This window comes from Rhipicephalus microplus, chromosome X (genome assembly GCF_043290135.1).
Source record: "Rhipicephalus microplus isolate Deutch F79 chromosome X, USDA_Rmic, whole genome shotgun sequence".
Lineage (NCBI taxonomy): Eukaryota > Metazoa > Arthropoda > Arachnida > Ixodida > Ixodidae > Rhipicephalus > Rhipicephalus microplus.
Window position 1 is genome coordinate 153,746,141 of NC_134710.1, and position 15,391 is coordinate 153,761,531.

Sequence of the window (15,391 nt, forward strand, 5' to 3'; positions counted from 1 at the left end):
CATTGCCTACACTTCGTGTCAGCCTTTTCTCCATCCGCTTCTACGCTTGGATCCACTTTCAAACCCACTCCACATCCTGAACACTTTACAGTCTTTTTAACCATGCCTTTCTGACACCAATTATCCCTGTAATCGATAATTACTAAACTCGAGCCCTGCACTACAAAAAAAAGAAAGTCTAAGCTCTACTACAAAAATTTGCGTGTTCAATGTACGCGCACCTCCCCCACGGGGTGGCAAAAGAAGAAAACACCAACAAAAAACTTCAAACACACACACCCGCACTAACTAATAAATACCTGGTGACTGGCCCTCGAAAAAGCCGTACCATAAAATAAGTGCTACGAAGATTTCAACCGCTGCCTTATAATTATAAAGACAAGCTCAAAACATGCAAAAAAACTTATCTGCGCAGTCGATCCGGAGCGCTCGAAAAACACGTCCATCCACCGTGACAGCCCGAACAGAACAGCCAGAAAGAGGTAGTAGATCACCTGCACGAGTATGCCACGCACCCTGCCGGCATCTGTCACAACCTGTCGATCTCGTTCAACTGGACTTTACCACTGTGGAAGTATTTCAAAGCCACGCCTACCTTTGTCGTGAATTCCACTGGGAGATCGCCAGGGGGTCTACGACAACTGGAACGAGCTAAGCACGGTCAATGGGCACATGCTTCTTGAAGAGCTGTTCGATTCAAACGAGAATTTCGTGTTCATCATTGAGCACCATGCACTTATCAGCACGTCCACTTCAAATAAGGCGTGTACGTTATCGTTTACGAGGCAATGCTGCACCGCGCCCCAAGACTTGCGTCAGATTCACGTCCGCAAGTTGTTCACGATGACCGAATCCTGTAACGTCCTTAACAGTTTTTAAATCGAGTAGCGTCATAGACAATGGCATCATTCTGCAGTTTAGACGACGCAGATCATCCTTATAAACTGACCTGATGTAAATAGAAAATAATGGTATTTATGGTAATAAAATATACAAAGGTTGCGTACAAAATTTGTTCTTTCTTAGATATGCATTTAGGCTTCCCGTGGGAGTCGACTTACAAGGGAGTAATATCCGCCTCTGCCAGTAACCGATCTATGGGCTTCCAATATGCACAATGGCATAGAGTGTTTCTTGAAAATACTCTTTCATTTGAAGGACACTCTCTAATATTATGCAATTTTTTTTGTATCAGTGGTTTGAGAAGAATATATATACGGTATACTCTGCCAAAAAGGGGTTAGATGTACCAGCCACATATGGAAATATTGTTCTCGGGTTCTCGCAAGAAAAGGTTTCGCAATTGCACGGAGAGTGTTTCACTTGTGGAGAGGATAAAAAAAACAAGAGTTCCGTACGTACAACAAAAGCTTAAATTACGATTAGTCCAACATCGACTTTGACACGGTGCACAATGGTTCTCACCAGATACCAACCAACTGGAACGTCACGCCCAGATTTGAAAGCAGATCGAAACGTGCCCCGCGTTTCTCACACACAAATGACGCATGGAACGTATTCAAAGCTACATATGCACGCGAATAAGCGTCTCAGTTGTTACTTAGCTGAGTCAGAAAAGCGCGCGCTTTTCACAAACGGAGACTGCAATGATTGCAGTGACCCTTGTGCCCACGGTAACTACAACAGAATTGTTCCAGCTTAAGCCTGAGGCTAGAAAAGACGTACAATTTGTCCCTACTCCTTCCGCGCGATGTGGCGACGCGCGCGCGCATTGCGCCATCAGGCTGGTAATGGTAAAAACACGATAATACCCCCCCCCCCCCCCGAAATACCCGTCAGCAGGGGTAAGTGGTAGATATAAATAGCTTGCCGTTTGAATGGTGAAGGACGTGCTTTGAATTACATATGGGCACATTACCGGTTAAGACGTTTTTTAGCCCCGCCGCGGTGGTCTAGTGGCTAAGGTACTCGGCTGCTGACCCGCAGGTCGCGGGTTCGTATCCCGGCTGCGGCGGCTGCATTTCCGATGGAGGCGGAAATGTTGTAGGCCCGTGTGCTCAGATTTGGGTGCACGTTAAAGAACCCCAGGTGGTCGAAATTTCCGGAGCCCTCCACTACGGCATCTCTCATAATCATATAGTGGTTTTGGGACGTTAAACCCCACATATCAATCAAATCAAGACGTTTTTTAGAAGATAGAGGATTTTATATTACATGGGGTTCGAACTGTCTTATCTGTCGAAAGCCGGAGACAATTAGTCACGTCCTTTTGCATTATTGGGAAGAGGTCTACTACTGGGATGTTTTACAGAGAACTCTAAAAAAAGGAACTTCACTTACATTCACTGTGTATCAAGTTTTTAACAATAGAAGAAGAAGATTGACTGTCTTTTGATCTTATATTGATGTTTGGCCTCCATTGTCTATGGCGGGCTAGATCGCCCGGTTACTACTGTTAATCTGACAGGCGTCCGGAGCGCGTGCTTTTCTGCGAAAACATTGCTCAATACATTGATATACTCAAACAACTTCTGGAATTGCTCTCCAGGGTTTATCCCTTGGTGAACCTAAAAAAAATTTAGCACTGTAACCACTTTAGTTACACGACTGTTTTGTAACGTTTTATGTTTTGTATATCACTATTATTAGCGAGCTACATTGATTTTTGTACGAAGTGCAAAACCGGTAATAAAAAAAAATAAGCTCCTCGGTGGCTCAGTTGGTAATGCCTGGTAATCACGATTAAGTGGACCGAAGTTTGATTCCACGCGCCAGTCTTTTTCTGTTTTTTTTTTCTTGCATTTTCATGTACATAAATACGTATACATAAACGGTCAATGAGGGCGACGTTGACACCGGCGTCAAAACTCAGGGAATATTGTGCATATAATTGCTATCGCAATAAAAGTAGTCCTCATTTTCTTTAGTGTCCCTCGAAAATAGCACTGATATGTAATTTACTCATGCCAAGATTTTTGCGTCAGCGAGGAATTATAGACCCCGTAGCAGCGATTCGCGAACTAAAACGCAAGTGAGGGATTAATAACTATATTACTTTTATTGATTTAATATCACTGGTATCTAGCACTATTGAAAACGGACGGCAATCCTACCATATTTAGCGCTGGGAGTCCCAGTAGTGTCGCTACTTCACAGTCACATCCAGATCACGCTACAGCTGATCACTTCTCCACAGAAAAGAGTGACGTCAGGCTCAACTGCTGCGCAAACATTTCGTCTGCAAGGCGGACACATTAGTCACGCCTTGTCACCTGCATTGCCGTCGTTGCCGCATATAGTGTCGACTCGCGTTGAATACGATAGTCTGAAGCTTGGAATCTCCGCGATTCGTGACGTCGCGAATTCTTCTTGCATCTACTGACCTTTTACAGAACAGCGATTCCAAATAGACGCGGCTCCAAGCAGCACTATGGTGGCTAGAAGGGTTCCAGCCACCCTAGCAGCACTGAAGAGGTGCCTGAGGATGCATCTTCCTCCCTGTTCGCTCGCATATCTCAGTTAGCTATATTGGTGTGTTTTGGCGTGCACAGCATTCAGGTATACGCAGAACGGTCAATAGAATATCGCTATCTGGAATGAGCATCATCGGATAGAATGCGTTGCCTGCTTGCCATGTTCTTTGCGCCTCCAGATGGCCCCCCATTGTAAACAAAAATAAGCCTATAAGGGCGTTTTAAGCATGTTATGATCGCTTTTTCCAGCCATTAAGAAACACTAACTTCCTTGAAAGAGATAAAATCATATGAACCACTATTTTACTATGATCATAAAAAATCAGAAAATATGGGAGTTAAACCAGTCTGAAATGGGAGTAACCAAATAAGTGAAAAAATGGCGTGAGTGAGAAGGGTGTGAGAAGGGGAGTGAGAAGACCACACACGATAAGACCACTTCTCCTGCGCTTTGAAGAAATATGTCTCGACTACAAAGTACCGAATCAGGCACTAAGCGTGGTCCGAATGCCAGAAAGACTGGCTCCATGGTCGGAATTTTCGCACTACACTGACTTCACTTTAACTTATTTAAAGAAGAAGGAAACTCCACAGGAACAAATTATGCAGGATTTCCTAGCCGCACAAGAAAAATATAACACGCACATTGAATACTACACTGAGGATCAAAAACACAAGAATATACAGCAAGTGCTGTCATATCAAAACACTCAGAAACATGTACAAGACTGCCGTCATTTGTATCTATCTTCACAGCAGAAGTATATGCTCTTTTGATTGCTCTCGAAGAAATTTTTATCAAGAAATCACAAAAAAGCTGTCATATACACTGACTTACTTAGCGCATTGAAAGCCCTACATTTAAGGTCGGAAAACAAACCGTTTCTCGGGGACATTTTACAGAAGCTAGAAAGAGCTGAGAAAAGTGGCAAGACAATCCGACTTGTATGGGTGCCAAGCTATGTTGGTATCCCAGAAAACGAAAAGGCACGAAAAGGCAGACAGGGTAGCAACAAGGGCAGGTCATCAAAAAATAGCAGAAATAAGGGCACCATTCAGAGACTGTTTCAACAGTTGTCGGACAGCCTTTAGGGCAAGAAGGCAAGAAGAGTGGCAGGCTCAAGTGCATAACAAGCTTCAAATTGTCAAGCCTATTCTACAAGAATGAAATTCATGCAATCACCAAAAGCGCTTTATCGAAGTAACGCTATGCCGCCTATGGATAGGTCATACTCACCTCACCCACAATTTCTTGTTGCAAGGAGAAGTTCAGCCAGAATGCGAACATTGTAAGGAACCTCTGACTATCAATCATATTTTAATAGCATGCCCAGTCTTTGAAACAAGAAGACACGCTTATTTTAAACAATTTTACAAAACACAAACACCTCTACACCTATTGTTAATACTATCAGAAAATGCACTGATCCCCATACAGAATGTTTTTCGGTTTCTAGAGGCCGCAGGTCCTTTAAACAAACTGTAAACAAAAATCTGTTTATCACCTCACATTTTAACCCTATTATCAAAATCACCTAGTGCCTGGCGCATCATAGCCATTGTTGCTTTTGCGCCATAAAACCCAACGTAACTAAGGAAAAAAGTTTATCGAGTTTTGCATTGTGAAGTGGATCCTGCAAGCCATTTGACCCATTGATTTTATTTTTTACACTAAACTTGGCACTATATAATTTTAATAAAATAACACGTAGTAGTTACTTTAATGTGACTGCAGCACAATTAAGCCTGCTTATAATGCTAGAAAAGTGAAAACATGATCGATGAACCACATTCAGTGGTCTCGTGTGATAATTTTTTTCAGCGAGTTGTTTATTGTACAACTCCCGATTTCTCAATCCAGTTACAACATAGACCATGAAGTATTGGAGAACTCCTGCAGTGCAATGAAAGAGCAATACTTAGTTAATGAAACAGCTGCTACTTGCACATCTAATCTGAAAAGTTCAGTGCTTCTCCAATCCAAATCCAAGAAACCTTCAAGCACGGCTTGTGTTCCTGTGAACAAGGACCGCACCACGCTGCAAGGCCACCAACAGAAGCATTCTTTCTCATCAACACGGAATGATCCTATTGCATCTACATCTCTTCAGTGGAGCCCACAAAAGGAGAGCATGTCACAAAAAACAGTCCCTCTATAGCCCACAAGCTGCTGCTTCTTCCTTTCTGCGAAAGAGCCCACGTAAAAATACCAAACAGCACGAATGTGATGACAAGGTGTGCAGTCTTTTTTTTCTTACATACTTTCAAAAAGATATGAGCACATGGTGTTGAATGAAAACAATGACAGAGCACCTTTATAAAATCATGATCCACGAAACTGCGTGTTACGTTTCTTGAAAAAATGTAGGAAAATCCTTGTTTTCAAACTCATGCCTGCAGGATGTCGTATGCGTGGTTTCGTCGCCTTAAATTCTTGGTTTGCAGCTTATATTCACAGATAGACTACTTTGCAGCAAAATGCCATTAAGATTCAAGTCCATATACGGTGCCACTCTCGTTAACAGATAGGCCTGAGAGGAAGCAAGATGACTGTGCATTGAAACGACTAGTGAAAAATGATAGGTGTAATGTCAAGAGACGGAAAAACAGCACTGTTCATCAGTAAACAGACATGGGTAGCCCATTCCACTCGACATGGAGCAGAATCAATGACTTCTACAGTGAAGTTGCAGAATGGGTCAAGCTGGTGTGTATTGCTGGCGTAAGCTGAAGATAATTAGATATTGATGAAGGATGCCTGTGGTGGACATAAGGTGGTGGTGACAGGGGTGATGATAAGGATGATAAGGTCTTAAGGTTAAACCTCGAGATTTAAGTGAAAAAAAAAGTTTCTTCAAGTAAGTTATCAGAACTAGTTATTTTCTGACAGGTGGTGAGAAAAATAAGTACCTTTGAATGCCCCCCCCTTTATTTTTTTAATATTAGCTCAGTTGAGCAGACTGCTTGTTCTACAGCCTCTTTGGTGTATTATCTCCCCTCTTCACATTTCCTTGTTCTGTGCAAGTGAATGTGCATGTCCAGGCAGAGTGGACAAAAATGGGCACGTGTTAGTGGATGATGCTTGTGGCGATATGCCATATAAAGGATGCTATATTAAAGGGGCCCTGAAACAGTTTTTTGAGTAACTATGGAAATAATTCTCTAGGAAAGCGTATTGACTCACAAATTCAACGCCGCAAAAATTTTAAGAATCCGTCCAGTACAAGCTGAGTTACAAAGATTTGTCACACGCTGCAATCGCTTTATCTTCTCTCGTCCCAACGAAAGCGCTGAAAGCTAAACAGAGGGGAATGGGAGGGGCAAACAAAAAAACGTCACACCCGCCTAGTGACCTTGAGCGCTTTTTTTTTTCTTTGAATACCCGGCTTTCTCAGTGCGACCGCACGCGCACGTGTGAACAAGTTATGGCCTCTCGCGGCCATCTCTGCAACAACTGAGCACGCCATCTACAAATCAGCCAATAACTGATAAGATGGGTAATTTATGTGTGATTTTTGAGCGTTTTTCGTCATTTGTCGAGGGAAGAGAAAGAAATTTTTAGCTGACTTTAATAATTTATTGTAAATTACAGGTCACGTGCTATGCTATAACCTTGGGCTCGCGTGTTCTCGAGAGCCTTTACTACTGATCGGCAGCGTTTTCTGACCATGCTCAAAAAGTGTTGCAGGGCCCCTTTAAGGAAAATGACAGCCTTTTTTGTAAGTGGCAATTTTTGCATCTGCTACTTTCACCGTAAGTGTACAATGCGAAGGGTAAATACAGGTGTAAGCAAGGTGGTTTCAACGACAGCTCAATTGAGGCTGCACTAGCGTGATGGTTAAGTATCCACATTTGAAAGGGCCCTGCAACACTTTTCCAAGTAACCATCCAGTGGCTTCACTAGAGAAGTTTATTGCCTCACGAATTTACTGCTGGAAAAATGTTAAGAATCCGTCAACTACGAATGGAGTTGCAGAGATCTAACTTTCTCTCTTCTCTCATCCCGACGAAAGTGCTGGAAGCTAAGCAGGGAAGGATGTCTCTTCTTCATGCTTGCGTCATGACCTTGAACACCTTATTTTTCTTCTCCTCTCTTTGATTGTTTGGTTTGATTTCAGTGCGAGCGCACGTGCAGGCACATGGCGGCCTTCTGCGGTGGGTGCAGTAACTGTGCACCCCATGGTGCTCAAATTAGCATATTGTCGTGAATTCGGGTATATGGCGTGGTCATTTGAGTATATCCCATATTTAGAAAGAAGGGGGATAGATTTTTAGCTTTGAAAATTAATGGTCAATTCAAGGCCACGGGCTGTGCTATAATGTTTGGCTCGAGAGCCTCGACTACCAGCGTTGTCTGACCATGCTCAAACAGTGTTAGAGGGCTGCTTTAACCTTCATGCTGTTAGTTACAATGTACCAACTTGCTCGATCAGATTCCTTGCTACTGTTGGTTTATAATCAGTACCACTACATAATCCCTGAGGCAGATTAGTGCTCTTCTTCATCTCTCTGCTGTCACTATTTGGCTTGTGAGGCTCAAATGGCTGGAGTTTCATATAGTGTTTGCATGCAATGAGGAAGTCCTGTTGTGTTCATATAATGTAAGAGTGAAGTGATTATATGCATTCTCGTCACAGGAAAGAGAGAGTTGATGCAAATCGTGCGGTATCTGAGAAACTCCGGATGGTGAGTTATTGTGCTGTTTGTAAAAATTGCTACAAATATACAAGGAATTTGTATGGCCTTTTTTACTTTTTATTTCTCAGAAACTGCGTGTCGCTGTGGCGAATGGTGCGGAAAAGAATGGTGCGCCTCAAAGCAGCCCCCTTTACAAGGCTTGCGGCAAGAAGTTTTTTGCTATTTGTAGTACCTTTGCTAAGGTGAGTGTATTCGATGAGTCTACAGTACGTTAGGCATTCTGAACTGGTATTCACACATTAAGCGCTACAAAATGATCCTGTTGCAGTGGCTGGGGAATAAAATAAGATGGACTCTATTTGCTGTGGTCTGTGGGGTTAGACACAACTGTTAACCTTAATTTTATCAGGGGTCTCAAACTCTCCTCAGGCTGTGGGCCGTAGTCACGAAATTTATTCTCTCAAGAAGGGCCAGGACAGCAAAGAAGGTTAGAGCAGCAGGGGAAGGGAGGTCATGGAACAGATAATCAGCTACTCATATATTGGTAATTTCTAGGCTTGTGCGAGTATTGAATTTCACTACTCGCACAAGCCTTCAGTCGTTATCGTTTCAGTTGTCAAAAGAACCGTATGTGTGTTGCTCCCTTCAGCTGAAGGCCCTTAGTGTAAACACAAGTCGCATTTCGCCGCATGTATTTTTGGTCTGATGCCCATACTTGTCTTAGTGCGCAGAAAATAAATTTTAACGTTCCCACTGAAACTAATGCCCTTGTCGTCTTGCCAAAAATGCTGTAAAAGAGAGTGTGTGGACATGCTTTGCTGGTCATTCTCGTGGTTGGTTTTTGTTTTGCCATTCTGTGGCTGTCGCTCCACGTCGCCAGTTGACGCACCTTCTTCAGCGCATGCTATTTTTGTGACATTACCTTTGCACTCTTGTGCACCGTAATAACATGAGTTCCGCCTCCTAAATGTTTTTGCTCTTTGATGTAGATGCATGGAAGTGATTAGCACAGTGCATGCACTGTATCAGGCATCTCGGTTGTCTTTTTTTGTTGTTGTTGTTGGTCGGTTACTGCTGTTTATTTGCACGAGCTTGTACTACTTGTACCAAAGTCCTTCAACACATTTACTAGTCGTGAAGCTTCACTATAACTCTATGGGAGAGCTTTGTGTGCTGCGAGCTGAGGTCGCGGGGTGGCGTTGCATCACCGCGGGGGCATTGGGAAGACCAGAGAGAGCTGGCTGCTGATGCCGCTATGGGGTCAATGCATAATATTTTGGCGTGCCATCGAGTAGTTTTTCACCGTATGATTACTATTGTGCCTGGTGTGCTGTGCCTAAATATTGGGAAGGAAACCGTATACCTACTGGGCACCTGGTTGTTGACCCGGTTACAAAAAAAAATGACGAAAAAGGCTCCGAGTTCTCACTGCCTACAGTGATCGGTGAGAAAAGTGTAAGAGCGCAACACTGACAAGAAACTGGTGGTTTCACATTTGTTTCCCCAAATGTGCACGTGTGTAAAAAGCATTTTGATGAGAGTGACATCGTTCACGTAGACAAGTGGCTAATCGGAGGTGTTGCGAAGTTACCATGCAACATTCCGAAACTTTAGCCGACGCTGTGCTGAGAATTTTCCACAGCCTCACGGTGTATTTGTATAGTGCAAAAAGATGCAGAGCTTGCCCGCCTGCAAGTGTCGATGAGAACTGTCAGCGATCTGGATACTGTTGAGGCTGCATTTGACTGTGCATGAGCCCTCCTGACATAGCTGCAATGAATAATGACGCATGTAATGAAGGTGAGCATACCGGCCACCTCTTCCTTGTTTCATGCCAGTTGGTAATACGGGAGCCCGATGGGTGAAATGCTTTCAGTTTCCATTTATACAGGCGCTGAGGTGACCAAAAGTGTTGAGGTGATATCCTGAACAGGTGAAGCTACATGCAGCTCCTCACAGCTTGAAAAAAATCGAAGCACACATCTGTTGCACGCAACAGTGACTTCAAAGCTACCAATTGAAGTTTGCTCGAGTGACGGGGCATGAGAAGTTGCACCAAAATACTGTACAAAACTTGCACAAGCTGTAAAAGCGTGAAAAGGTAATTTTCGATATCAATGCATCATGATCACGAGAAGATAACTTTTTTGCATCGCATGTTGACGCCTCCTGCGCGGGACGCTGTTGCATAGCCGACGCACACACAGTGCGTGAACGACAGGCGAGACCAGCGCTGGGGACTGAAAAACGTTTATTCGTCGTGAACACAGTATTTAAAGCATAGGAAGGGAGAGGGAGTTTGGAAGGAAAAAAGAGCGGGGAAAGACATGACGCTCAGTTGTTGGCACGTCACGCGCCTGGCTCAGGCGGTGGTAGATAACATAGCAAGCCGATTACAACATTTCTCCTCCCTTAGAATTGAAAACGCTGTACAGGTTTTCTTTCCCGGGTAGAGCGTCGCAAAACTTGTGGGGATTTCCGCGCATTCTGGATAGGCGGCGGCGGTTGCGCAGGTGCCACCTGGTCTGCAGGCTGCTCGTTCAACTTGCCTTCGTTGCCGGTTGGTGTGGGCGCCGCTGCAGCCAGAGGGCTCCCCTCTCTATGTGACGTCGAACCACCCCAGCGGGCGTTTGTATGGTGACCATGCGTGACCCTGTAGTGGACTGAACTTTCCCTGGTGTCCATTTCTCCCCCTGGCCGTAGTTACGGGCGTACACGGCTGTGTCGGGCGGCCGTGTCCACTCTTCCGTCTCCTGGGTTGACCCTGGGAAACGTGGGAAACATGAGTCCAAGTGAGAGCGAATCAAGTAGCCGAATAGAAGTTCGGGAGGGGATTTTCCATCGTGGCACGGCATTCTCCTGTAGTTGAAAAGAATTTTCACCAATTTCTTTTCTAATGTGCCTTCGCTTATCTTCTTTAAAGCTTCCTTGATCATCCGAACAGCTCGTTCAGCGGGCCCGTTAGACTGGGGGTGATACACAGCTGTACGGAGTTGTGTGATGTTATTGTTCTTCACAAAAGTGGCGAATTCTTCACTAGTGAACTGCGTTCCATTAACTATTGTGCGTGGAACACCAAATCTGGCAAAAATGCTGCGAAAGCTGGCAATAGTAGACGACGTGCTTGCCTGCCTCATGGGCATGGCTTCAATCCACTTAGTTGCAGCATCCACGACTACCTGTATCATGCGGCCTGCGATCGGCCCGGTGAAATCGGCGTGCAGCCTGGACCATCTTTCCTTAACTGCTGACCAACTCACTGGTTGAGCAGAGGCTGGCATAGGAAGGTTTTGCATGCAGTTGTGGCACGACGCTGAGAAGTGTCCTATCTGTCGGTCTAATCCCGGCCACCAGAATGCCGATCTGACGACAGCCTTCATTGCCGATGACCCTTGATGCGTCTCATGCAGCATATATAGCACCCGTTCTCGTGCTTTTGTGGGAACAACAACTCAATGACCCCAGTAAAACAACCCATGAGCTACGAATAGCTCTAACCAGCGGTCCGAGAATGGTACCAACTCTCTGTCCCTTACATGTTTCGGTCATCTTGCTTGGTGTACTCCACGACCCTCGCTAGTAAGAGGTCCCGCGCAGATAGAGCTTGGAGTTCTTCGACAGACACAGTACCATCACGGAAACTTGCTAGAGCGGAAACATACTCTGAGGGTTCGTTTCTTGACGGTGGAACTGGAGTCTGCAGTGGTAGCCGGCTGAGGGTGTCGGCGTTTAGTAGCAGCTTACCGGGCGAAAACTGAAGCTTGTAGCGAAATCCACCAAGGTAGAGAGCCCAGCGCTGTACTCAGCAGTGGTAAGCGTTCGCGAACGGAAGCCTATGGGCCGGTTCTCTTTTCCATCCGTATGAAACAACACGGCACCGATTCCATGCGGCGAAGCGTCGCACTCCAGCTTTAATGGCTTTTCGGGGTCGTAGTGAACGAGCACCCCTGCCGCAAGTAGGCACTGCTTTGCATTGGAAAAGGCTGTTTGTCGAGCTTCTCCCCAGACCCAACGCGCATTTTTGCCAAGCAACTGGTACAAAGGTGCAAGAAAAGATGACATATTCGGCAGGAACTTGGAGTAATACGACAGCATGCCCAGAAATGAGCGTAGTTCCTGCACATTTGTCGGGCTAGGAGCCTGGGCGATTGCTTCCACATGTTTCTCAGTGGGGTGTAGGCCGTTTTTGTCGATTTGGTGCCCTAAGTACGTCACTGAAGGCTGACTAAATTTGCATTTGTCTAGCCGGAGTTTTACACCGTGCTGACGGAAACGCTGCAGTACCGCTCGCAGGGTCGCGCTGCTTCCCTGTCGCTCCGCAACCAACACATCTTCGAGATAAGCTTGCACGCCTGGTAGCCCCTGCAGAACTGTTTCGATTTTTCGCTGGAAGATGGCTGGGGCAGACGCTATGCCGAAAGGCAGCCTCTTGAAGCAAAGTAGCCCTCGATGTGTGTTAATTACACATAGCTTCTGCGATTCTTCGTCAAGCGGTACTTGATTATACGCGTCACGTAAGTCGAGAGTGCTGAAGTACTCTCCGCCAGCTAGGCATGCAAACATATCGTCAATCACCGGCAATGGGTCTTGCTCCAGTTCGCATACAGGATTTGACGTGATCTTGAAATCGACGCCAATTCTAACTGTTCCATCTTTTTTTTAAGACGGGCACAATGGGCGTAGCCCACTCCGCATGCGCTATCGGTGATAACACCCCAATTGCTACGAGTCTGTAAAGTTCTTGAGAAACCTTATCACGGAGAGCGAAAGGAATGGATCGTGCCTTACAGAACTTGGGTGTAGCTCCTTCCTTGAGTTTAAGGTGCACAGGGGGACCGCTGATGCAGCCGAGTTCCGCGCTGAAAATGTCTTGAAACTCGTTGACGATGTCGTCCATGGCCGGGAGACTCATTGGGGATCAGGCTTCCTCAGTCAAGTTAAGGACAGGTGACTCTGCATTGCTCAACTGAAAAATTAGGTCCCTTCCGCATAGATTAGGACCGGGACAATTTAATACTACCAAGGAGCAGTCTACTACGGCACCCTTGTAGGCTACCTTCATCTACAATTGTCCCAGGACGGGGAGCTTGCCAAGGTAACATGAAAGCTTGACAGATGAAGGTTTCAATGTCGGCCATCTATCCCGGTTCTTTTCATAAATTTCGCGTGGAACAACGCAGACGGGCGACCCCGTGTCTATCAGCATTGGCATGTCAACGCCGCACCACGTGAATGTCCTGTGGATTGGGGGTTCTAACTGCCACTTCCGGGATGAAGTCAAAGTCCAGAGGCGCATGGCTTGGTCTACGTTCCCCTCCGCACGGTCTTCCGCCACCGCCAGTGCTCGTCCCCGCATGCCGTGCGTCTGCCCGGTTTCACGTTTCCTCGGCGCGTCGCTCGAACACATTTTCGCAAGATGGCCCGGCCTACCACAGCGATAGCACCGACTCTTGACCCAGCCGCAAGCGTGGCTGTTATGCTTCTTACTTCCGCAGCGTCCGCATTTTAGTGCAGGCTCGTTCGTCAACACGCTTTGCGCGCCAACCTTCAGTATGGTAGTTGCATCGCCCGATATCTTATTTGCGTCATCTTCTGCTGTTTCTGCTGATAGTGATATCGCTTCGGCTTCTTCCAAGGTTAAATTTGGCTTTGCCAGGAGCTCTTTTTGCAAGGCTTTTGATCTGACGCCACAGACTATACGGTCGCGGAGCATTCGTTCCAGCATGCTGCCAAAATTTCAGTTGTCTGCAATGCGTCGGAGGTCGACAAGGAAATGTTGCAAAGGCTCACCGTCGTGCTGACATCGACTGAAGAACCGGAAGCTTTCCGTTATCTCGTGGCGCTTCGGGTCAAAATATTCATCCAGCGCTGCAACGACTTCTTTGTAGGTTAGGCTGTTGGGTTTCTTCGGCGCAACTCGTCCTGTCAGAATCTGCACAGTCCTCGTGTTTAACGCTGCTACGAGCAACGCCCTTCTTTTCGCTGTGTCGGTAACCCCCGTTGCCTCGAAATAAGCCTCTGCCTTGATGACGTACGCTTTCCAGTTGTCCCTCTCGCCATCATACTCGGAAGTTGGTGGTGAGCCATGGCTGCCGTCGTCACTGCGGCAGGTTCTTGAAATGCCGTACCGTGGTTTTTCTCGCCGTGTTCTTTTTCGTCATGGGTTTCAATCCCATCCTCGTCGCCACTGTTGCATAGCCGACGCACACACAGTGCGTGAACGACAGGTGAGACCAGCGCTGGGGACTGAAAAACGTTTATTCCTCGTGAACACAGTATTTAGAGCATAGGAAGGGAGAGGGAGTTGGGAAGGAAGAAAGAGTGGAGAAAGACATGACGCTCAGTTGTTGGCACGTCACGCGCCTGGCTCAGGCGATGGTAGATAACATATCAAGCCGATTACAACAGACGCAGTCAGTCAATTTTCACGTTTCATGAGGCATGTTAGGCGTTCGCCTTTACTGTACAAACAATAAAAAAGGACAGAGAAAACACAGCATGAGTAAGCTACACAGCAAAGCAAAGGACCGAGAAACTATATTGCATGGCCAACCTAACTTAGAACATGCTACAGCACCATGGTGATAAATTAACACAAAACAAACACGAAAACGAGGCAAACATCATATGAAGTATTTCCTGATCCTCATCTCTTGCTAAATTAAAAGCACTGATTTAGTTAAAGTGGCCATAGGTTTAATAAGTGCAAGGCAATTTTAAGAGCACAAGAAGATAATATATCTTCGTATATAGAAACACCAAATGTATATATAGCCTGGAAGGTTGGATATGCGGTCAAAAGTTGCAGCCACTGCACTTCTGCGACGCGTTAACCACCAGAGTCGTGGAAGAACTCTAGATTGTACACAAATATTTACTAGATGCTTATAGAAAGAAAAAAATAAGCATGCATTTATAGCGGTAGCATATCTTACAGTGGAATCGGCATGCTGTCGAATTTATAGCTTCAAGGCTTCATTCGACGCTAAACTTTACTGTATTAGAGCTTTCCCGAATTTTCTTGAAGCTAACATCACTTTGAAGACTTATACAATCTTTACGGCTACATTTAATAAACGTTTCAGAGCTCCGGTGCGTCCCGTACAATTGCAGCGCCACGGCCGCTCCGATGCCGCGCCGTGGACGCCCCTAGCGATTGCTCCTGTTTCTATATCAAACTTTCACCGAAGCTTCATGACCATAGAAAGTATTGAAGGACTCTACTTGTACTAACATGTGTGTGAGCATTCGTTAAAATTCTTTGTTTTTTTCATTACTTGCTCATTAAATCTCTGCACTGTTACAGGACCTTATTGGCT